The sequence below is a fragment of the Aquarana catesbeiana genome, linkage group LG07, assembly GCF_042186555.1.
Source record: "Aquarana catesbeiana isolate 2022-GZ linkage group LG07, ASM4218655v1, whole genome shotgun sequence".
Lineage (NCBI taxonomy): Eukaryota > Metazoa > Chordata > Amphibia > Anura > Ranidae > Aquarana > Aquarana catesbeiana.
Window position 1 is genome coordinate 114,664,134 of NC_133330.1, and position 25,690 is coordinate 114,689,823.

Consider the following 25,690-nt stretch of genomic DNA (forward strand, 5'->3'; position numbering starts at 1 on the left):
ATACACTGTCCTGAGAGGAAGTTTTGTGGCTCAAATTACCGAAAGACAGAAAACATATAGGACGCCATTATTGGGCTGCAGATAGTTTGGAACCAATGAGGATATATACCTAGAGAGATCGTTTGTAGGATACGGTATTTTGGATTATCCCTGGTTATTTCTATGCTGTTTACTTTACAGCAGTAAGGTAAGGGGCCATTGCATTTGTGGGTGAAAGCGCACCGAAGACAGAAATCACCAAAGTCACATTGTCACCTCTGTTAGATGTAACTCAGCACCTTAAATCACCAGCACTTTTCTCTGAAGACACCATGTATTTCCTGAACTTTTATTTTTAGAACTTTCATTTTCTTCACAATATTTTTGCTCAAACTTTTTTCAAAAAACGTATACTTTATTACGTGTAGATTCACAGAATCTTTATGTATGAATTATTGTGCAGTGGATTTTAAAATTTTTTGCAGTTATTCTGATGTATGAAATGTATGATTATTTGCACATATACCTGTATGTCTATGACTTCATACACTTAGCACTTTATTGGTCACGTTAGCACTTTAATTTTGGAGCGCAGCACCATATATTGGTTTATTTTGTATTATCTTCTTGGGTGGTGTTTGACCCTGTCGGTGTTTGCTGCAACCAAATATCTAATACTGTGTAGCTCAGGTAGCGCGAGAATATCCATTGTTTTATTTAAGCCACAGAGCTGTCACATGTGAAAACCTCCTACACATAAATACACATAAATACTACATTTCTTTGGACATACAGGTGCTGGAATTACATTACTCAATAGTTATTCTTCTTGACTTATTCTGTGATATTTGCTGGTTCTTTTTGGGTAAATGTAGAATAGTGATATTACCCTCAAAATTTTTGGGAATTACATTTTGATTTCTGATGTTGGTATGATTATTTGGAAATAATAAAAGGCACAAAAAATTGTGACTCATTTTAAATCTGCATCAGCAATGGTATGGTTTGTGGATATTTTTTAGAAACCGGCGCCATTGGCAGCTGAGTAAACAGGAAGTGACGTTGTGACGTCACTTCCGTGTTTACAGAGAGAAGACTGGAGCGAAGATGTTTACGGCTTCGTGCCAGTCTGTCTCTAGCCGCCGGAAGTGGCGGATCAAGGATCGGGTCTCCCGGTTGGACGGGAGGCCCATTCAGAGCGGCGGAAGGCGGCGGGGGGATGTCCCCTCCCGCCCCTCCGGGATAACAACCGAGCGTCTTTTAGCTGCATCGGTTGTTATCCCTGGATAGTGTTGTAATATGTTGTAATGTTCACCGATTTATGTGAGACATTGTTGTGTGTATGTACACATGCAGTCAATGTTGACCAGGCCAGAATGACAATGACAATGGTTGATTTGTCCAACTGAATTTTAACAGCTGAAGACTCTTTGATGGGTTAGTCTCATGCAAGTCTACCTAGGGGTGTGAGGTATGGGCTGTTAACCTAATTGAACATTTCAAAGGGTACATTGTTTAAAGGACCATAGAAGAAATATTTATGGATGGTAATTAGACTTGAGGGGGTAACAATGGGATCAAGGAGTGTTTTGGGTTGGCCTAGCGGAGGCTCCCTCCTGTGGGGCTAATTTATCAGGGGGGCTTGTTGATATGCAGGAATGTAGGTATTCCAAAAGGTATTCAAAAGGGTGTTCAGGTGGTATACACATATCTAAAGGGGACTTGTTGATGTTGATATGCGGGAGTGCAAATTGGGGTGGTTCACGGCTGTTCACGGCTGGGGGTTGTTGTCTGTTTGAAAGACTAAAGCTAATCAAAGTCCTAAATTGAAACGGCCAATCAAATTGCTCAGCCATTCAATATTTAGTGAATATAACACGGCATTCAGTCTATAGGTTTGGGGGAATGAGGCATGTCTGTGTAGTAAGTGAGGCTTGCCTGTGTATGAGGGAGGCTTGTCTGTGCATGGCTGGGAAGACTGAATTATATGGGAAGACTGAATAATATGGGTCTCTGGATTATATTTCCTCTGTCGGATTTCTTTGTCATCTGTGGACTTTGGACTTTGTTCTGTGTTGGAAGTCAATAAAGTGCATCTCTCTGGAAGAATTAGGTTGCTGCGGAAGAGTACTTACATCATCATTATAATAAGAGTACTTAAATATTAATTATCATACCCACTCTACATCATATCACCCAGTATATATTAATATACCCGATATATTAATTAATATACCCGATCACTACACTGGTGCCGTGACCCGTTCTTTGAACTTATACCCGATCACTACACTGGTGCCGTTCAAGTGACCAGAAGAGCAATTTCGGACTTAGTAACAGAAGTCGGTGGTGACAACAATCCTGTGAGGTGGACAGAAGTCTGATGAAGAACCAAGAGCTGTGCTGTGACTCTAATGTCTGGTTGTGACATAAGAGAGTCTGATCTACAAATTTAAACAAGTTGGGAACCCCAGAATTATTCTCTGGAGACTGGAAACAACAAAAAAAAAAAGGACTGTTTCGTGTACCAGAAGACCTGAACTGGAAGCTGAAGGAGTAACTAATGCGGTGAGTAAAATATTTCCTTTTTTTTTAAAATTATTAGTAATATAGTCAAAATGCTTACTCAGTGTGAAGCTAGTGTCAGTTCTGATAAAGTTAACAGATGGGTATTAAAATGTATTAAGCGCCATGGCGGTCCTTATGAAATTCCAGAAAAATGTAAGCAGACATGGACGATGATGAAGGAATTTTTAGAGAAAAATGTTTTTGAAAGCAAAATTTCAGAAAGTAAAAGAAAAGGTTGTATTATACAGGGCTTGTTATCTTGCTGTTTAACAATGGAAAGTTCTTTGAATAATAAGGTTGAGGAAATTACCCAGTTACAGAAGGCAGTTGATAATAGCAACAATGTTTGTGAGAGGTTACAAAACCAATCAGACACTGAGACAGTAAATTTAAAATTGCATGCAGTTACCATTGGTGAAGCCTTAATTGAGAAATCTAAACGTTGTGATGAATTATCAGAGGAAAATGAGAGATTAAAATTAAGAATTATGGAATTAGAGAAGAGATCTCAGGAATGCAGATATGCATCAAAACTTGGATTCAGCTATCTGCAGCAAAATACAGACACAGACTCTCTATCAAATGAAACAGAACCTCATATTAAATCTGATAATTCATTACCAGCTGCCCCCACTGTGACTACCACAGTTTATAACAATAATAATAATACAGGTGAAGTTCAGCTTGTAATGAAGCCTTTGAAATCAAAATTATGAGACGCAATTCTTAAAGAAATAGGAATGGTTCCATACCATGATTTAAACAGATTTTTAAAATGGTTTTGTGACGTGCAGCAAGTCAGAGATATGTACAATCTCAACCCATCTGACTTAGAAAGAGTTTTGCAACATTCTGTAGGAAGTGGTCTTTGGATGAGAATTAAACAAATCTGTATTCAGCCTCTGAGGACAAGGGACATATTACTGGAATTATTAGGTGTTTTGTATGGTGTACGTTCTGATGTTACTATTCATGGGAAGATCCAACAAATGCAAAATGAATCTCCCTATGAATTGTCACACAGGATAGCAACTATTATGGAATTATTGGTCGGTAATAATCTTGCATTTGAGCGTGGCGGCTTGATACATATGAGTATGTTTCTAGATGCGTTGCATGAAGATATCAAACAAAATATTTTATTAGTTACCCCAAATCCTCATGATTTAAAAGACATATTGTTGAGAGCAGACCATCTATGGAGAAAGTCAAATGAGCAGGCTGTCAAAATTGATTTAGCCACATTATTTAGGACAAATACTGAACATAAAGATCAGAAGATAATATCCTATGATGATAGCCAGAGAGGAGACATCGGGTCAAACATAGGTGATATTATTATGAAAAACAGAGCTGACCAAAATAATAATAAGAAAAGGTCCAAGACTTGGATACGAGATATGACCAGCTGAAAATTGAGTATGACAAGATGAGAGAGGAGCGTGATAAATTATTAGAGCAGTTGAAGGGGGTACAGGGTGTCATAAATGCAGAAGATGTATATTCTCCAGATCTGTTTTTGAATGCAGATGACACTTCTCTAGCAGTGGGGGTGAATTAGCTTTAAACTGTATATGTGTAAATAGTGCTTTGTTTTAACTTCAAACAATGTTTAAGGACCTTGCTAATTAGTTTTGTTGGAGAGTTTTGTCTTTCAGGGACGTCTGAAGATGCTTGCATATGAATAGCAGAAGCACAGTCTGAAATTGAATAGTGGGGGAGAATTATGGGAGAAATGCTGAATAGACAATATATCACTATACATGGAATTATAAAGCATTCATGGACTCTCGAAATTCATCAAGCAATGGACCTTTTTTTCTTTTTTCTTCAACGCCCTAATTTTAAATTTTTCTCCCTTTTCCTGATATATTTTTCTTTTAATTTTTTTATTTTCTTTATGTTTTATTTCTTGAACTTTATCTTAAAACCAAAGAGAAGCATTTTAACCTAAAATAATTTTCATAACATCTGTACATATTACATAATGCGTATTGATCAATATATTTGACATCTAAGGTGAGATGCTGCACAATGGCTTGGCATAGCATACATTTTAGTATGTTGGGTGGTTTTCCTAAATTTATAAGAGGGGTGAGTGAAATTCATCACTCTAGTCATGATTTGAAACTTTGTTGATTCAGTTGTTTATAATATGCTAAAGGCTATGACATATATGGATGAAAAAGACCTTTCTACCTTTCATGGTGAAGATACTGGCAAGAATTTCCACTGCCGCTTTGTCTGGATAGAAGATCTGATAAACACTGATGTCAAGCTGACTCTATCTGAACCATCGTGTGGGGGTATATGTATATGTTGGTATACCATTCAAGTGTAATTGTGGACTGAATGATCCAAGTAACTGCTTTATTGAAGGCAATGAGGGGTCGGCCTACAGCAAATTACAAAAGCAAATTGTGACTGGCAATCAACAAAGATGGACTCATGAATGTCAAGTGCAAGGAAATAGTTTGCAGTACAGTTAACCTTTTGACCTTGAAAGTGAGTGCTGGTACATTGATAGTTCTTCTTACTATAAAGATGAAAGTAGAGTGTTTGCGTAAAAGCATCTTTAAAAATGGAAAGCTTGAGCCTGGAGATGAAAAAAATCTTGGACTTATGTGGATTGGAGTTCCCAGAGCATACCAAGTTTACTTTCAGTGAGATGGTGAGAGATGTGATAAAGTCAGACCGAAGAATGGACTGTGACATCAGCTCGTCTTTGCGCAATATTCAAGATCTTGATGTGATATAATAAGGCCTAACAGCTATATGGGCCACTGACGTTTACCAAATCCTTTTCCAGTCATGGTCTAAAAGTTATATTATCTAATAACTGTTTCATGGGGATATTTTAGAGGCTGGCGAAGAGAGATGTAAGCAGTTTCAACTTCATATTTTATATGAGCCATTGTAAAGCATCCAGTACCTTAAATCGTAATGATATTTTTTGTTGTTTGATTTATGGGTTAGTTCTAGTAGTTAGAACCGACCCAAGTGGGGGTATATGTTGTAATATGTTGTAATGTTCACCGATTTATGTGGGACATTGTTGTGTGTATGTACACATGCAGTCAATGTTGACCAGGCCAGAATGACAATGACAATGGTTGATTTGTCCAACTGAATTTTAACAGCTGAAGACTCTTTGATGGGTTAGTCTCATGCAAGTCTACCTAGGGGTGTGAGGTATGGGCTGTTAACCTAATTGAACATTTCAAAGGGTACATTGTTTAAAGGACCATAGAAGAAATATTTATGGATGGTAATTAGACTTGAGGGGGTAACAATGGGATCAAGGAGTGTTTTGGGTTGGCCTAGCGGAGGCTCCCTCCTGTGGGGCTAATTTATCAGGGGGGCTTGTTGATATGCAGGAATGTAGGTATTCCAAAAGGTATTCAAAAGGGTGTTCAGGTGGTATACACATATCTAAAGGGGACTTGTTGATGTTGATATGCGGGAGTGCAAATTGGGGTGGTTCACGGCAGTTCACGGCTGGGGGTTGTTGTCTGTTTGAAAGATTAAAGCTAATCAAAGTCCTAAATTGAAACGGCCAATCAAATTGCTCAGCCATTCAATATTTAGTGAATATAACACGGCATTCAGTCTATAGGTTTGGGGGAATGAGGCTTGTCTGTGTATAGGTGAGGCTTGTCTGTGTATGCACACTCAGACCTAAGACATGGGACTTTGAATTATATTTCCTCTGTCGGATTTCTTTGTCATCTGTGGACTTTGGACTTTGTTCTGTGTTGGAAGTCAATAAAGTGCATCTCTCTGGAAGAATTGGGTTGCTGCGGAAGAGTACTTACTAATTAATTATCATACCCACTCTACATCTATACACCCATTAATATATTCGATCACTACAGATAGCCGATCGCCCACTCTAAAAAACAGTACCGGGATGATGCCTGCAGCTGCGTGCATCATAAGCCCCTAAAGCCGAGGTCACATATCTGTGTACGCTCGTCTTATTTTTCATGTAATAACACTGAAGAAATTACACTTTGCTACAATGTAAAGTAGTAAGTGTACAGCTATAACAGTGTAAATTTGCTGTCCCCTCAAAAGAACTCAACACACAGCCATTTATGTCCAAACTGCTGGCAACCAAAGTGAGTACACCCCTAAGTGAAAATGTCCAAATTGGGCCAAATTAGCCATTTTCCCTCCCCGGTGTTATGTGACTCGTTAGTGTTACAAGGTCTCAGGTGCGAATGGGGAGCAGGTGTGTTAAAATTGGTGTTATCGCTCTCACTCTCTCATACTGGTCACTGGAAGTTCAACATGGCACTTCATGGCAAACAACTCTGAGGATCTGAAAAAAAAAATTGTTGCTTTACATAAAGATGGCCTAGGCTATAAGAAGATTGCCAAGACCCTGAAACTGAGCTGCAGAATAGTGGCCAAGACCATACAGTGGTTTAACAGGACAGGTTCCACTCAGAACAGGCCTTGCCATGGTCGACCAAAGAAGTTGAGTGCACGTGCTCAGCCTCATATCCAGAGGTTGTCTTTGGGAAATAGACGTATGAGTGCTGCCAGCATTGCTGCAGAGGTTGAAGGGGTGGGGGGGTCAGCCTGTCAGTGCTCAGACCATACGCTGCACACTGCATCAAATTGGTCTGCATGGCTGTCATCCCAGAAGGAAGCCTCTTCTAGAGATGATGCACAAGAAAGCCCGCAAACAGTTTGCTGAAGACAATCAGACTAAGGACATGGATTGCTGGAACCATGTCCTGTGGTCTGATGAGACCAAGATAAACTTTTTTGGTTCAGATGGTGTCAAGCGTGTGTGGCGGCAACCAGATGAGGAGTACAAAGACAAGTGTGTCTTGCCTACAGTCAAGCATGGTGGTGGGAGTGTCATGGTCTGGGGCTGCATGAGTGCTGCCGGCACTGGGGAGCTACAGTTCATTGAGGGAACCATGCCAACATGTACTGTGACATACTGAAGCAGAGCATGATCCCCTCCGTTTGGAGACTGGGCCGCAGGGCAGTATTCCAACATAACGACCCCAAGCACACCTCCAAGACCACCATTGCCTTGCTAAAGAAGCTGAGGTGATGGAATGGCCAAGCATGTCTCCAGACCTAAACCCTATTGAGCATCTGTGGTGCATCCTCAAACGGAAGGTGGAGGAGTGCAAGGTCTCTAACATCCACCAGCGCCGTGATGTCGTCATGTAGGTGTGGAAGAGGACTCCAGTGGCAACCTGTGAAGCTTTGGTGAACTCCATGCCTAAGAAGGTTAAGGCAGTGCTGGAAAATAATGGTGCCCACACAAAATATTGACACTTTGGGCCCAATTTGGACATTTTCACTTTACTCGCTTTTATTGCCAGCAGTTTAGACATTAATGTCTGTGTGTTGAGTTATTTTGAGGGGACAGAAAATGTACAAGCTGTACACTCACTACTTTACATTGTAGCAAAGTGTCATTTCTTCAGTGTTGTCACATGAAAAGTTTGAATAAAATATTTACAAAAATGTGAGGGGTGTACTCACTTTTGTGAGATAATGTATATATATTCCAAACTTATTTTCAGCAAGTCCACAATGAAAGAATATATATATATATATATATATATATATATATATATATATATATATATATATATATATATATATATATATATATGTGTATATGTGTATATGTGTGTGTGTGTGTATATGCATGTGTGTGTGTATGCCAAATGCCCAGTAAAAGAAATATAAAAATAAATATATATTCAAAACTTATTTTCAGCAAGTCCACAGTGAAAAAATATATATAATATAATGTCCCATAAAGTGACTCTGATGATGATCCAAATAATATTAACCGTGACTGCGCTTACCTCCAATTGTGTGACCGCACAATTAAGTTTGGTCCACAACAGCAGCTTAACCACCTCTGGGCTCTAAGTAGCAGTATTTACAGGCTCCCCCAGATGTATTCCAAAGATGGTATCCTCAATTTAAAATACAAAATAGGCTAGATAGTGCATTATCGTTTAAATATAGAAATGTATTGTAGGTAAACATCAGGGTACTCGCACTTTATGGGTGCTTGCACCACACCAGGCTATAGAAAACATACAATGTTAAAATCCTCTCCAAATGGTTTGCAGGCTTGTGTGAATCAGCAGCTGGCTCAGAGAGCAAGTGATTGTCTCCTCCACCATCCTGGCCCCTCTCCTACGTGTGACAACACAGGGCGATCACGTGTCTTCCTCCGTGGCTATCTTCCACAAGGAGCTCTTCCCCTATGAGGAGTCCCGGGAGACTTACTGCTGCATGATGGGGATGATGAGACCTCTCGCACAGCCTCTTCTGTTTTATGAGGGCGAGTTCAAGGAGCTCTATGTGAGTACCAGCACTGATGGAGACAGAGCACTGACATCAGCACTGACATAGAGGACACTGACACCAGCACAGAGAGACAGAGCACTAAGTGTTTGTGCACTGACACCAGCACTGAGAGAGACAGAGCACTGACACCAGCACTAAGAGAATGTGCACTGACACCAGCACTGAGAGAATGTGCACTGACACCAGCACTGAGAGAGACAGAGCACTGACACCAGCGTGAGAGAGACAAAGCACTGACACAAGCACAGATAGAAACAGAGCACTGAAACCAGCACTAAGAGAGTGTGCACTGGCACCAGAATTGAGATAGAGGACACTGACACCAGCACTAAGAGTGTGCACTGACACTAGCACTGAAAGAGACAGAGCACTGACACCAGCACTAAGAGTGTGCACTGACATCAGCACTGAGAGAATGTGCACTGACACCAGCACTGAGAGAGGCAGAGCACTGACACCAGCACTAAGAGTTGACACCAGTTGAACCTCACTCTTGAGAAGAGGAGAATAAGGGGGATATGATCAACATGTTCAAATATATAAGTGGTCCATATAGTGAACTTGGTGTTGAGTTATTCTCTTTACGGTCAACCCAGGGGACACGGGGGCACTCTTTACATCTAGAGGAAAAGAGATTTCATCTCCAAATACGCAAAGATTTCTTCACAGTAATGCCCCGTACACACGGTCGGATTTTCCGATGGACAATGTCCGATCGGAGCGTGTTGTCGGAAATTCCGACCGTGTGTGGGCGCCATCGGACATTTTCCATCGGATTTTCCGACACACAAAGTTGGACAGCAGGAGATAAAATTTTCCGACAACAAAATCCGATCGCGTCAATTCCGACCGTGTGTGGCCTGTTCCGACGCACAAAGTGCCACGCATGCTCAGAAGAAATTCCAAGACGGGACAGCTCGTTCTGGTAAACTTAGCGTTCGCAATGGATACAGCACTTTCGTCACGCTGCAATGTAAAAAATGGTTTAATACAGCGCACTCTCTTCTTCTTTATAATGTGACAAGAATTAAGTAGTTTTGCTGCTCATATTCACACACACTTCTCACAAACTTTTATTTGTGTTTTTTTAGTGGGATTCCCTCAATATATTGTTATTAGTTGTCACATCTGACAGTTTTATATTTTTTATGTTTTTTTTATTTTGTTTTTAAGCCTTTTTTTTTCTTTAATGTTTGGATTTTTTCCAAGGCTGATCTTTGTTCAATGTTATTTTTATTTTTACTCCAGAATATTTTTGTGTGTGTTTTGTGTGGCAAGTTACCCCAACACCATTGATATCTTTTATTATTTAATCTCAAGGAGATTGTTTTTTGTTGGTGTCCCTTGTTCATTTCACATTGTATATTAGAAATGTACCTGAATCCTCACAAACAAACTGTCCTTTTTGAAGTAAAACACATAGGAGAGTATAATTCAAAACAAAAATCCTTTATTAAGGGATCAGAACCAAACAAAGAGGAAGGCAACACTGGATCAACAGGAGAAATTAGCGAAGCCTGGGACCCCCACGGCAGACATCAATTCTTAAACATCAAAACTGGTGGCCTGAGGAGTCCATATGTAAGGGAGGGCAGTCTGGTCCGGGATTCACAGAGACTTGGATAGCAGCAGATGACATCTGTGTCCCCAGGCTGTGGTACCACAAGAGGCTACATTTTTTGGCCGACCAGACTGGATCCAGGGTCCTCACTGTCTGGTCTTCCTTTCACACTTCCTTCCGGGCTGTGGCTGTGCAGTTGGAGATGTGGCAGGAGGAGGAGTAGGACCTGGAGGAGGAGGACTGGGGGGACCTGGAGGAGGACTGGGAGGACCTGGAGGAGGACTGGGAGGACCTGGAGGAGAGGGAGGAGGAGGAGGACCATCCCAAAGCTGTGTGTGAGGTGTAATTTGGCCCCTCATACCTTTCTCCAGAGCCTCTGATATGAGGGCCTCACACATGGCTTTTTGGCCCTCCTCCATCCTCTGCATTTTATATGCTATGAAGGCAGCAATATTCTCCTGCCTGGTGTGGGGTGCTCCCAGGACGTCTGTAGCCCTCCAAAAGAATCTGATAGCCGCCTCCTCTAGGGCACTCGTCCTACTGCCACTTTCTCTTTTCAGGGGGGGTGGAGGGACCTGCAGATCAGCCAGCCGGCTCGGCCCGGCCAACTCCTGGCTGAGACTTCCCTGTGTATGAAAAAGGGACATAGTTGTAATGTTTTGCATCATCAATCACAATCCTAAATTAGTACTCCCAACTAACATCTAGTTAACATCATTGATTGGACAAGCAGAAATATTTAGAGGAATGCTATACCTGGCTCAATCTGGGCTCCTCCACATGCGGCCTGGAAGGCCCAGGTTGGGCGTCAGAAGCCTCAGCCAGGGGGGAAGGAAGCGTGGAAGGAAGACTGGAGAGGGATGACCTGGGTTCAGTCTGGCCTGCCAGAAAGTGCAGCCTGTCGTAGTACAACATCCTGGGGACATAGATGTCACCTGCTGCTCCGGATCTCTGTGAATCCAGGACTTTATTGCGCTCCCTCAGATATGTGCTCCTCAGGCCACCAATGAAAATCTTTAAATAAGTGATGTCTGCCGTGGGGATCACCTGCTTCACAATTTCACACAATTGCTCCAGTGCTGCCTTCCTCTTTGCTTGGTTCTTGAAATGGGGGTGGGTAATCTCCCACAGACAGGGCAGCTCACTTAGCATATCAATGAATAGTGACATGAAGTCAGTATCTCTCATTAAGATATCCATGTTCACTGCAAGACACAACACAAGACAAAGCCTAATGTCAGACAAAACTCTCCTAATCTTGTTACAATATAGGCCTCAATCTAGAAGCAGTATAGGCACAAGTTTGTCTCTTACCTTCGTTCTTATGATCGGCGCGTCCAATGCTCCTTCCTCCGCTCACAGATCGTACGTAATACGCACGCGTGTTACGCTTTATACACACTGCGCATGCGTGTAACTCCGCCCGCCCCTGACGTTCTTTCTCGTGTATTCCCCGCCCCTTTTCGTTCGGCGCAGTGGGTGAAGAGCATGATGGCAGAGTTACAGCAGGTGCGGGCTAATTATAGCAACGAGGAGGAGGAGGAGGAAAGGCCGGATCCAGGCACGTCCCGATCCAGAAGGAAACGTTTTAAGGCCACAAATATGTCGTTTGGGGAGATGTTGGAGATGGTACACATCATGAGGAAGTCCGACTATGACGGAAAATATGGGCCTTACCCCAACCCCAACATCCGAAAGGCAAAAATCATTGGTAAAGTGGTCAGGAGTCTAGAGCGGAATTTCGGGGTACGAAGGTCTAAAGATCAGCTCAGGAAGCGGTGGTCGGACCTGAAGTTGAGAGAGCCAGAGCAGTACCGAAAGATCCGGAGAGTGCTGCAAAAAAGTAAGTAGTTGTGCTGTGTTCCTATTCTTTCTGTCTTTATTACGTTCGTTCTGCTCCATATGCTTTTATTAATTGTAACGTTTAAAAGGGCAACTTTAATGTTCATGGGCCCATTATTCGTTCGTATCAAACATTTTTATTTCGGCCTCTAGAACACCATTGTTTAGGCCATATGCATTTTCACACATTTTTTGGGGCCTACTTGGATGACAAAGATTTGTTTGTGTAGATGGGTTTGTTACTAGAATGAAATGACAACTAGATTGTGTGTAAAGAGAGGACACTGAGCAGCTGTTTTCACATCTGGACACTGGAGCACTAGTGTGGGACACAAGAACACCATTTTTATTAGGGGGGGCACACAGGTGCTCCAGTGTATACTATAGGGGGGGCTACATCTGTGAAGCTTGTACCAAACAGGTAAAGTATTGCAGCTTGACAAAGGGCAATAAAAAAAATATACATCTTGGAACTCTGCTAAAATAGACAATTGTACCCCACTTCCAAGCAATGTTTCATCTTTATAGTTCTGACCTCAAATATCTGTGTGCTAATTATACCATTTTTGTTTTACATAGGGGAGAAAAGACTCGGAGGACACCCCTCATCCGAGGAGACCACAGACCCCCCACCTATGGAAGAAGGTGAAATACCCCCAAACGAAGAAGAAGAGCAGGAGGAAGAAGAAGACGTGGTGGAGATTGGCACCACAACAGGTGAGTGTCTGCGACCACAGGCTCAGGTAAAAGAGATGGATGGTGGCAGATTTTTGAGACCTTTTTTTTGTTCTTTATCTCTTTTTAGGTGATCGTGATATGAGGGATCCTGAACGCTTTACTTCAGAAAGTGCCCAGATACTTATCGGGGAGATCATGGGGTGTAATCTCCAATTGCAAAACATCCAGAACCAAATCAGTGATGTTATTAAAAAAAATAATAACATCATTGATGTTTTGGGGCGAATTTAAACCCCACAAAATCACCTGTTTTATTAATGTGGTCCAATCTTCAAAAAATTTTTAAAATGTTTAGAAAAGCCAAATTTGGAGGATGCACACAGTGTACCAACATGTGCTATCTGCCATCACGGGAGATCAATGGACGCGTTTTGGGGGTGCAACACCTTCCTCAATTATAAAGTCGCATTGAGGAAGGGCTTTCTCCCCCAAAACACGTCCCTTGATCCCCCCTGATGGCAGATAGCACATGTTGCCATTCGTAAATTGGTGTGCATCTTCCAAATTTGGCTTTTCCAGGGGTGATTTCCCCCCATCTGAACGCTAGATCAAACCCAGTTCCTAAATACTGATGTCTGATCTAGCCTTCAGGTTTACCTAATGTGAACTTTGTAAGTTCAAGTTTTTTGGCTTTCTTGTTGGTTTTACACAGGCCTGTTTTATCTGAAATGGATATTTTGATTTTTCATAATGCTACTGCAAACATTGTTATACAACAAACATGTTGGTTTGTTTTAAAAACCTTTGGTAAATGCGCATGTGATTGTGCAGCTATAAAAAAGTGCCTTACTCAAGAATGTGTGGATTATTGTCTCAACACTACCACACTTTTGGGGTGATGTAATTGTTGTTTTATGCACAAATGGGGGTTATTTCCTAAGGGCAAATCCTCTTTGCACTACAAGTGCAGGTTCAGTGCAGTTGCAAGTGCACTTGTAGTGAAATGTGTTTTTGCATTTAGGAAGTACCAGCCAACACTGTTTTTTATAAGGTTACCCAATCACGACATTTTCTGCACTCAACACATTTCTGTCAGGGTCAGCTAAAACAAACACAAGCAGTAAATGTCCACCAAGAATTTCTTTTGGTTGTTTTTTATTTGAAAAAGGTGTCAGAGATTGTCTGGCATATTAATAGCCCCCCTACCCGCAAAGAACTCCAGGTATCGTAACCGGACATCACGGGCATTCAGGGAGGGCAAGCCAGGACGGCCGCTTTCAAGTGCCGTCATTGTTGATGTATTTGGGATTCCGGCCTCAGGCCCAACTGAGCCAGCATAGTTGGCTGAATGTTTTTGTAGAAAATTATGGAGAACACAGCAGGCAAGTATTATATGGTTCAGTTTATACTCCGCCATATGGATGGGTGTCATAAATAATCGGAACCGGCTGGCCAGGATTCCAAATGTGTTCTCCACCACTCTTCGGGCTCTGGCCAGCCGGTAATTAAAAACCCTCTGTTCCGGGGTGAGGGTCCTCATCGGGAATGGCCGCATCAGGTGGTCCCCCAGCGCAAATGCTTCATCAGCAACGAACACAAATGGGAGACCTTCAACATTGTCCTCTGGAGGTGGCAAGTCCAAGCTGCCATTCTGGAGACGCCTGTAGAACTCCGTCTGGGCGATGACTCCATCATCGGACATCCGGCCATTCTTCCCCACGTCCACATACAAGAAGTCGTAATTAGCCGACACCACCGCCAACATCACTATACTATTAAACCCCTTGTAATTATAATAGTACGACCCCGAGTTGGGTGGTGGAACGATGTGGACGTGTTTCCCATCAATTGCCCCTCCGCAGTTAGGAAAGTCCCACCGCTGGGCAAAGTGGGAACATTTCTGTCAGGGTCAGCTAAAACAAACACAAGCCATTCCTGTGGCGTGGAAGGAAACTGTTGAGGAAAAAACAATAAACATTACTATTTTTTCACAGAAACCTGGCAAGCAGATTAGACACAAACATTATGGGTCAACCTCCAGATAGCATTTATTAAGGGGAATTTAACAACAACAAAGTATAAGGTACACCTATCATATTCCCCCTCCCCCCCTCTCATGGGCCATTTCTAACATTATAGGGGGGGGAACTCTTGGACAGGTAACCCTCTTCACTTCATTGAGAGATGAATGCCTAAATACAGGGTATTACTTGGAACAGCCCCTCCTTAGTTACACTATTGGCAGCCCACTGGACAGGTAAGAAGTGTCATAATACAAAGATATAAATACACACTGTACACATTTGAGCACATTTGGACATTCTGCTATTACCTATCAAGATCATAATAGGATACAAGAACTTTAAACAGTACCATTGGAAAGTATACAGGCAGGCCCTTGCACTACATGCTTTGGGGAATTCATCCATAAATCTGAGCACTAAAGAGATGGGTATAGTGTGTATGGGTTTGGCAAAGTCAGCAGATAGATGATTGAAGATAGAGAATTGGGATCAGCTGACTTAGCAGTTGGGGGAGGGAGGGTTACAAAAAATTTGGGGACACCACAAAAAAAAGCCTCTGCCACTCTGCCTGAATTTAAATCAAAAATAACATTTCAAAACATTTTAGGGGGTGTTTGGGGTAAAGCACTACTATGGAGCTGCTAGAATACATTGTTAAGTGACTACATGAGGTGAATATAGGGCAGGAGACACCATGCTGGGGAGGTTATTGAAGGCCAAATATGTATGAAGGACCTAAAATAATAATTACATAAAAATCCAGCATGCATGAGAACAAAGGGGACATTCACAGCATATTACAATCATGGTAATTATGGAATGAGGGAAGAAATACAATATATTATCAAACATTCAATACAATAAAATGTGATATAAAAGGATAAAAATCTTACCTTCATATACTCCTTCTGTAGGACCTGTATGATGGCAGAACAGGTCTCTGGGATAATGATACCCAGAGCCTGGGGGGAGATGCCTGTCGAGAACTTCAAGTCCTGCAGACTTCTCCCTGTGGCCAAATACCGCAAGGTAGCGACCAGCCTCTGCTCCAGAGTGATGGCTTGCCTCATGCAGGTATCCTGCCTGCTGATATAGGGGGTCAGCGAAGCCAACAAATGGTGAAATACGGGGTCCGTCATCCTGAGAAAGTTCCTGAAATCATCAGGATTATTCTCACGGATCTCACGGAGCAAAGGCATATGACAGAACTGGTCACGCTGAAGCAACCAATTCTTGGTCCATGAACTCCTCCCCACCCTGTTCATGGACTGGACTTGTGTCAAGGTCAGGACCCCAACACCAAGCCCCCGCACAGCACGAACTCTACGAGGAGTACGCATACGAAACATGGCTACAAAACGGTCGGCTGCTCAGAACGAAGTAACAGAACGCACTGAAGAACAGTAAGGCCTGTGAAGAGCGACCTGAAAAACAGCAATGAGCGGACAAGATCGCACAGAAAACTCCAATACGAACTGACTGCACGCACTGAAGAGCAGATATAAACCCACAAGCACAAACTGAACGTCAGAAAACGATCTGAAAGCCATGAGTCTGAAAAAGCGCGAATCGTCTCTCACCAAACTTTTACTAACACGAGATTAGCAAAAGGAGCCCAAAGGGTGCCGCGCTTGGTTCTGAACTGGCCTTTTCTAGTCTCGTCGTACGTGCTTGACGTCACCGCGTTCTTGGCGATCGGAAATTCCGACAACTTTGTGCGACCATGTGTAGGCAAAACAAGTTTGAGCCAACATCCGTCGGAAAAAATCAGAGGATTTTGTTGTCGGAATGTCCGAACAAAGTCCAACCGTGTGTACGGGGCATAAGAGCTGTGAAAATGTGGAATAGACTCCTGCCAGAGGTGGTTCTGGCCAGCTCAGTAGATTGCTTTAAGAAAGGCCTGGATACTTTCCTAAATGTACATAATATAACTGGGTACTAACATTTATAGGTAAAGTTGATCCGGGGAAAATCCAATTGCCTCTTGGGGGATCAGGAAGGAATTTTTTCCCCTGCTATAGCAAATTGGAGCATGCTCTGCTGGGGTTTTTTGCCTTCCTCTGGATCAACTGAGGGTATAAAATTGGGTATATTGGATTGTACGATATTTTTTATTTTATTTATTTATTGTTTTTAAGGTTGAACTGGATGGACTTGTGTCTTTTTTCAACCTGACTAACTATGTAAGAGAGTGTGCACTGACACCACCACTAAGAGAGTGTGCACTGACACCAGCACTGAGATAAAGGGTACTGACACCAGCACTGAGAGAGACAGAGGAATGATACGAGCGCTGAAAGAGACAGAGCACTGACACCAGCACTAAGAGAGTGTGCACTGACACCAGCACTGAGATAGAGAACACTGACACCAGCACTGAGATAGAGAACACTGACACCAGCACTAAGAGAGTGTGCACTGAAACCAGCACTGAGAGAGACAGAGCACTGGCGCCAGCACTGAGATAGAGGATACTGACACCAGCACTGAGATAGAGGACACTGACACCAGCACTGAGAGAGACAGAGCACTGAGAGAGACAGAGCACTGACATTAGCACTGAGAGAGACAGAGCACTTACACTAGCGCTGAAAGAGACAGAGCACTGACACCAGCGCTGAAAGAGACAGAGCACTGACACCAGCACTAAGAGTGTGCACTGACACCGGCACTAAGAGACAGAGCACTGACACCAGCACTGAGATAGAGGACACTGACACCAGCACTAAATGTGCACTGACACCAGCACTGAGAGAGACAGAGCACTGATAGCAGCACCGAGATAAAGAACATTGACACCAGCACCAAGACAGAATGTACTGTGAAAGAGTGCCATGACACCAGCACAGAGATAAAGGACACTGACTCCGGCACTAAAACAGAGTGCATTAAGAGAGTGCTATGACACCAGCACTGGGATAGAGGACACAGAGATAGAAAATACTGGCACCAGCACAGAGATAAAGGACACTGACTCCAGCACTAAAGCAGAGTGCACTAAGATAGTGCCATGACACCAGCACTGAGATAGAGGACACTGACACCAGCTCCAAGTCACACTGCACTGAGAGAGTGTGCCCAGACGCCAGTGCTGAGAGAGAGTGCACTGACACCAGTGTTGTCAAACACCCCCCCAGTGAAGTTTACTGGCAAGATGCCAAAATTTACAAAAGGCACCATTTTTTTTACTGGCGAAAATCATGAAATTTACTGGCGGAGCCACATTTTGTTTACTGGCACTGCAAAAAAGTACCTAAAATGACAGTGATAAACAGTGTAAATATCAATATTAAAGCTATAAACACATAGCTAGTGCTATTTGCATTAAGAAACTACGACAACCCCCTATCAGGGCTTTAAAGCAGCCGATAAAATTCAGTAAGAGTAGTCAAAAAAGGTTGATTTTATTAGTACAAAAATTTGTATAAAAGTAGATAAATGACTTCTGACAATTCAAGTCAGGACATGAACTAAATACAGCATAAATATTGCAACAAACAATATTCGTGGTTAGAAGCAATACAAATTACAATGTATTATGAGACAATCAAGGTTTCTTCAAATGTTGAATCCTTATGATATTGCAAAAAACAGGGCCTGTGAATAGGAGCAATGTACAATACAGTATATGGGACAACAAGAATACTATCTATTAAAACTGACGCGTTTCGTCACTCACTGGGTCTTCTTCAGAGGATGGGTTGTCCACTGTAAAAATGTAAACATATATCGAACACAGCATAAGACTCAATAATAGCAAACCCATGTGCATGCAGTGTAACAAATTTACGTAAATTCCATAATTACCTATCACAGGTTTCCTGGCAGTACAGAGTATTTAAAGAAAAATAGTTCCTCCTATGTCCTCTGTCTCCCCCGTATCGGGCCGACTCCCCAGAGGGCGGGTGGAAAACCAAATGCGCCTTACGAGGGATCACGTCTACATACCCCCACATGTGCAGGGGAGGGAAGGGACTGCGAATGGCCAAAAACTGCACCCAGATAAATTCACGTAGGTACTAGAAACAAAGTAAAAGGTGAGGAGTCAGTTAACTCCTCTAAATGGTTGAAAATTTCCCTATCGCGGAGCAATGTGATGGGTCCCTTGGTCTACAGGGAAACACATACAGAAAGAAGGAAAAAAAAAAAAAAAGGAAAGAATGAATGTTGGTGCTAGAAAAGTGAGCAGCTAGGTGTGAAGGAATTGTGAAGGTGTGTGGCAAGATTGGACAGACAAGCAGCAAAAGCCCTGGCGCCCATCAAGGACCATATGGCAGGAATATTGAGTGGAAAACAATGGGGCAACAGCTCAAACAAACCACCAATGTAGTGAATAATAGGGAAGAAAAAAGGGGAAAAAAAGTGGGGGGGGAAGGAGGGGGGGAAAAGGAATGGAAAAAGGGGGGGGGAAAGGGAAGGAGATGGAGAGAGGGGGGGAAAGGGAGAGGGAGGGGGAGAGAAAGGGGAAAGAGGGGGGGAAGAGGGAGGGGAAGAAAGGGGGGGGAGGGAAGGAAGAGGGGGGGAGGGGGAAATGGGGAAAGAAGGGGGGGGAAGGAAAGGAAGGGGGAGGGGGGAACGGAAGGGGAAGAGGGGGGGAAAGGGAGAAAGGGAAAGTGGGAAAAATATGGACGGGGAGTGAGGTACAGACAGGGTAGGAAAGGGGTGCACGGGTGAATATGAGGGAAGGAAATGGGGAGTGTAAAACTAGTGAGTGAAAACACAAGATGAGCACAACCTACCACCACCCAAAAACATGCTTAATAAAACCGTGATAAAAATGCATAAGGTGGTGGCAGAACTGTTTACCCAATTGAACAGACCAGTGTGATTAGATGAGATGTTCCAGATTCTAAAAAATTGGAGTACAAATAAGGGATCATTAATAGAATAGGATTACAGAGGAGGTATGCTGGGAAGCGTATCGAGTGTACTTACCAATCTCTCAGTGAGTGCTTGGCCAGGTATCGCATGGTTTAAAAGGATTCAATAACCCTCCTCTGAGACTTAGTGAATTTATAGGGAGTATCAATTGATTAACTCCTTTCAGGTGCAGACTGACACATTCATCCCTCCTCCTCCCCCACTGGGGGAAAGAGCAGCACAGCTGTGCGCTCGAACGTGACCCCCCCGGCGTTCCGGAAGAGTATGTGCTCTCGGGCACTCCCATCACCTCCGCCGCAACTGCGCAGGCGCCGTTACGTCACACGCACGCGCACAAGGCCGCGCGCGTGAGCACGGCGTCTGGAGGGGATCCGGGACGCCGCTGGCAGGAAAGAGATGCCCAAACCCAGGTGTGGCCACCTGGTGGGCGTATACGGGAGACGCAGGGCCCAAGCGTCTCCCCTCTTATCCTGCCAGGAAGGCATAAATGGTGTGCTCCCGCCCCCTGGAGGAAAAAAACGGCATAGAGGGGGAAACAAATTGGACATAGAGACAGGCAACAGTTGGACACGCACATGGTGACATTGAAACATGACTCCACCAATTTTTGTCACTTACTTACTGGGTAGTATGCATGAGATCTCTGTGGCTAGGGATGCATTATACTATATATGCCATTATCACCTAGAAAATTCAAAAAAAACATTTTTTTTTAAATAATTGGCCCTGCTTTAGTGCAATATGACAATCAGATAATGCGTTTGAACAGAGCAAAGAAAAAGAAAACAAATTCCATGGTACAAAATGTAAACCTGTATGAATATATAAAGAACTATGAACTGTTTTCAGGCTGAATTCATCAAAGGGTGGGATATTTAGAGGTATAAAGCATATTTGTTATGTTCCATTTCCCACACATAAAATTATACATCATATACAGAAGTTTATTGGAAGTGGTCGTGATTAGCGATGTTGGTAGCATAAGGGGAAATCCAGGCAGGAATAGATGTTAGAAAGTGGAACTGCTAATTAAAGTATATGAACAACACATATGGTCCAGCGCCCCGGATATAGTTGAAAGGCAAAATACAACAGGCATATAAAATTAAATATTTTATTAGACCAGTGATAAACCAGTCATGAGGATAATCTAGGGTAGCAGTAGTAACTACTAGTGAAACCAGGTTAAAAAGCTCTGTTGTATAAAAAACATAAATGCAAAACCACACAATAATACAGTATTAATACATGACAATCAAATTCTCACCGTTGTAGAAATGGTGAATATACATATATTGCACTTAACATCAGCATGTGCTAAAATAGGAGGACAGTCAGCTATGAACAGCAAGAGACTAATACTGGAGATCCATTCATTGGTGACCCACAGGAAACACTGGGTAAATAATAAACCTCAGGCTCCAAACGAATGACAGTAGGCAAGATGAAGGGGATGAAAAAAAGTGTCATAAACAAAAGGAAGGCTCAAATCTACCTCATTCCTTGGGGAGGTCGGCGTCCTGTGTGGGGGGGTTCACTTACACAGTCAGATGGTGAGATGACTGCGGTGTGGGGGTGTGCGGCTCCGCCGTGCTGAAAGTAGCTTCACTTACTTGTGCAGGTGGTGGAAAGACCACGGCGTAGAGATGTATAACACCGCCGTGCGGGAAGCAGCCTGGCCGGAGCTCCGTGTCTCGGACGGATGACGTCAGTGCAGGGAAGCCGCTGGAGCGTCGATGGAAGTGAACCTGCCCCTGGTCTGCCGGAAGGTGTCTCCACAGGGCTGAAACCTCTAGCATGCGGTGTGGTGACACTGCACTAGAGTGCTAACTGAATCTGGAGAGTCAGGAAAAGGGAAATTGGGGCTGGCAGCAGGCTGATGGAGCTCACATCTGCCTGACCAGCCTATGAAGTGACCAAAAAACCATATAGGCAATGAAAAATGGGGAAAAAATTAAAATTTAAGTTGAAATAAAAATAAAAAATAAAAATAAGAAAAAAATTAAATTAAATTAGTCCAGAAAGTACCAGAGCCCAATAAGATGGTGAAAATAATGGGGCAAAAAAAAAATGCTGGTAAAATTGCGACTTCACAGAAAAGGTGGATGTATGAGTGAAGGCTCACAGTAAAAGGCTCTAGCTGAGGCCTCAGTCCTCTGGTTGCCTTGACGACGCGTTTCGCGCATGAGCGCTTTGTCATAGTCAAGGGTGCAGGCCAGGGCTGTGTTTTGGCCTAGGCCGATAAGGCCTAGGCCTAGGGCGGCACTTTGCGGGGGGCGGCAAAAAAAGCCGCCCCCCGTATGAGAGAAAGTCCCCCCACCCGATTCCCGGCTCCCGCGGCCTCCCCCCGCACACATGCAGCCCACGGCGGCCGCCTTGCTGTAGCGAGCGGCGCTGCTGTGTATGGGCGTGCTTGGCAGAGGGTGGAGGGGCGTGTGTATGGGCGTGCTTAGCAGAGCTCACGCCCCTCCACCCTCTGACAAGCACGCCCATACACAGCAGCGCCGCTCGCTACAGCAAGGCGGCCGCCGTGGGCTGCATGTGTGCGGGGGGCGGCCGCGGGAGCCGGGAATCAGAAAGACGGGTGGGGGGACTTCCTCTCATGCGGGGCGGCATGTGACTCATGCCCCCATAAGCGGCGGATGACTGGCGGAGGTGGAGCCTTATGCTCCGCCTACCCTCCTCCACACTGCTTGACCCTTCTCCTCGGCACTGGGGCAGGGTCTGGCAGTGACGTCAGGAAGAGAGAGAGAGGCACAAGGGAACCCCAAAGAACAGCAGGTAGTTATTGAATAAATCAATTGATGGGCACAGTGACAGCGTTTGATGGGGCACAATGGCTGCGTTTTAAAGGCACAGTGGCTGCAATTGATGGGCACAGTGACTGCAATTGATGGGCACAGTGACAGCGTTTGGTGGGGCACAATGGCTGCATTTGATGGCACAGTGGCTGCATTTGGTGGGCACAGTGGCTGCGTTTAGTGGGCACAGTGGCTGCATTTGATGGGGCACAGTGGCTGCGTTTGGTGGGCACAGTAGCTGCATTTGATGGCACAGTGGCTGAAATTGATGGGCACAGTGGCTGCGTTTGGTGGGCACAGTGGCTGCATTTAATGGGGCACAGTGGCTGCGTTTGGTGGGCACAGTAGCTGCGTTTGATGGCACAGTGGCTGCAATTGATGGGCACAGTGGCTGCGTTTGGTGGGCACAGTGGCTGCGTTTGGTGGGCACAGTGGCTGCGTTTGGTGGGCACAGTGGCTGCGTTTGGTGGGCACAGTGGCTGCATTTGGTGGCACAGTGGCTGCAATTGATGGGTACAGTGGCTGCAATTGATGGGCACAGTGTCTGCGTTTGGTGGGCACAGTGTCTGCGTTTGGTGGGCACAGTGTCTGCGTTTGGTGGGCACAGTGTCTGCGTTTGATGGGGCACAGTGGCTGCAATTGATGGGCACAGTGGTTGCGTTTGGTGGGAATAGTGGCTGCGTTTGATGGAACAGTGGCTGCATTTGATGGGGCACAGTGAGGCTGCAATTGATGTCTTTTTTTTTTAATTTCTTAGTTTGTTTGCACCCCCCCAAAAATTTTGAGCACCAGACGCCACTGGCATGTGCAAAGTGCTCCATGCATGCTAAAATCAATGCAAACCCTTTAAACAGTCCACATTTAGTTGCAGTCTCCAGGGAGTGGGGAAGGGTACCTGTCAAAAACAGGTACCTGTTCCCCCTCCCCCCTGAAAGGTGCCAAATGAGCCTAAAAAGAGGAAGGGGTGTGGTTTACAGATGATAGGGTGGGTCTTAAACAGGAAGGGGTGTGGCCTCGGCAGCAAGGGGTGGGTCATATTTAAATTAGGGGGGTGCATGAGTTTAGTCAGGCCTAGGACAGCACAAAACCTAAATACACCACTGGTGCAGGCAACTCACAGGGTTTAAATAGATGAATGTGGATTAAGGGAGGGGACAGGGTGGGCGGGAAAAAAAAAAAAAAAATTTAACCCATTGAGGGGATGGATGGGAAAGAAACATGGACTCCAATGTTAATCTCCTGTCGTCCACAACCCCAACTATGGATAACCATATTACACATATATATAAAAACATATAAAATAAAATAATATAAAATAAAAGTCCAAGAAACATATAGTATGCACTGTGACGTAAAATTATCAAAACATTTTTTACAAGAAATTGTCACTTCATACTTTTCAATAAAATATCTAGAAATCTCCTAGAAATCTTATATACAACCCTCTTAAGATCTCTCAAGAGACGTTTAAGTTGGAAATTACCATTGATTTAGAATCATATCTTCCTTATAATTTTAAAAATGTAGTAAACATAGTAACCAGTTATTAGTTAAAAATCTTCATTATTATTCTAAAGGGAAAACCACCTCTCATTAAAATTATACAAAAGTTCTAGTTCTTCATTCAACCCCTTAGGGGCAAGCGAGTCGAACATGTAGATCCAAAAAACCTCACGCTTGCACAACAAAGAGAATCTTTCATTGTTTGTTAGTGTCCCCTTGGGGATCGTTTCAATTACAAAGACCTCCAGAAATCTAATGTCTCTGTCATGGAAACGTGAAAAATGCCGGGGTACACTGTGTTCATCGCACCCCTTGGAAATGAGTCTACGGTGATCACCCACCCTGGCCCGTAAAGCCCGAATGGTCCGGCCAACGTAGATCAGTCCACAAGGGCAACGCAAAACATATACAACAAAGTCAGTAGAACAGGTGATGAATTGTCTAATCTCATACTGCTTCCCTGTGTTGGTTGTAATAGTCTTGGTGCCGTGGGCAATAAATTGGCACGTAAGACACCCCCTCTTTTTACACTGGAATATGCCCTTTCTATCATAAAAGTAAGATCTAATATCAAGAGGAGATTTCGAAGATTTATTTATTATTTTACTGGGTGCTAGCAGATTTTTTATAGTGTGTGCTTTTCGGAACGTCACCTGTGGGACCTCAGGTAATACCGGAGCGAGACGTTGATCAAGACGGAGAATACCAAAATGTTTTCTAACTATTTTGGTAATCGATTTATAATTCTCATTGAACGTCGAGATAAATCTAACTGTCTGGTTCGTTCTCGATTCGCCTTTCGGATACTCGTCTCTTGGGGGGGGGGTTTAGGTGAGACAGAAAGGCATCATTAACAAGATCGGATGTTTTTATTTATTTATTTTTTTTCCCACCCACCCTGTCCCCTCCCTTAATCCACATTCATCTATTTAAACCCTGTGAGTTGCCTGCACCCTTGACTATGACAAAGCGCTCATGCGCGAAACGCGTTGTCAAGGCAACCAGAGGACTGAGGCCTCAACTAGAGCCTTTTACTGTGAGCCTTCACTCATACATCCACCTTTTCTGTGAAGTCGCCATTTTACCAGCATTTTTTTTTTTTGCCCCATTATTTTCACCATCTTATTGGGCTCTGGTACTTTCTGGACTAATTTAATTTAATTTTTTTCTTATTTTTATTTTTTATTTTTATTTAAATTTAAATTTTTATTTTTTCCCCATTTTTCATTGCCTATATGGTTTTTTGGTCACTTCATAGGCTGGTCAGGCAGATGCGAGCTCCATCAGCCTGCTGCCAGCCCCAATTTCCCTTTTCCTGACTCTCCAGATTCAGTTAGCACTCTAGTGCAGTGTCACCACACCGCATACTAGAGGTTTCAGCCCTGTGGAGACACCTTCCGGCAGACCAGGGGCAGGTTCACTTCCATCGACGCTCCAGCGGCTTCCCTGCACTGACGTCATCCGTCCGGCCAGGCTGCTTCCCGCACGGCGGT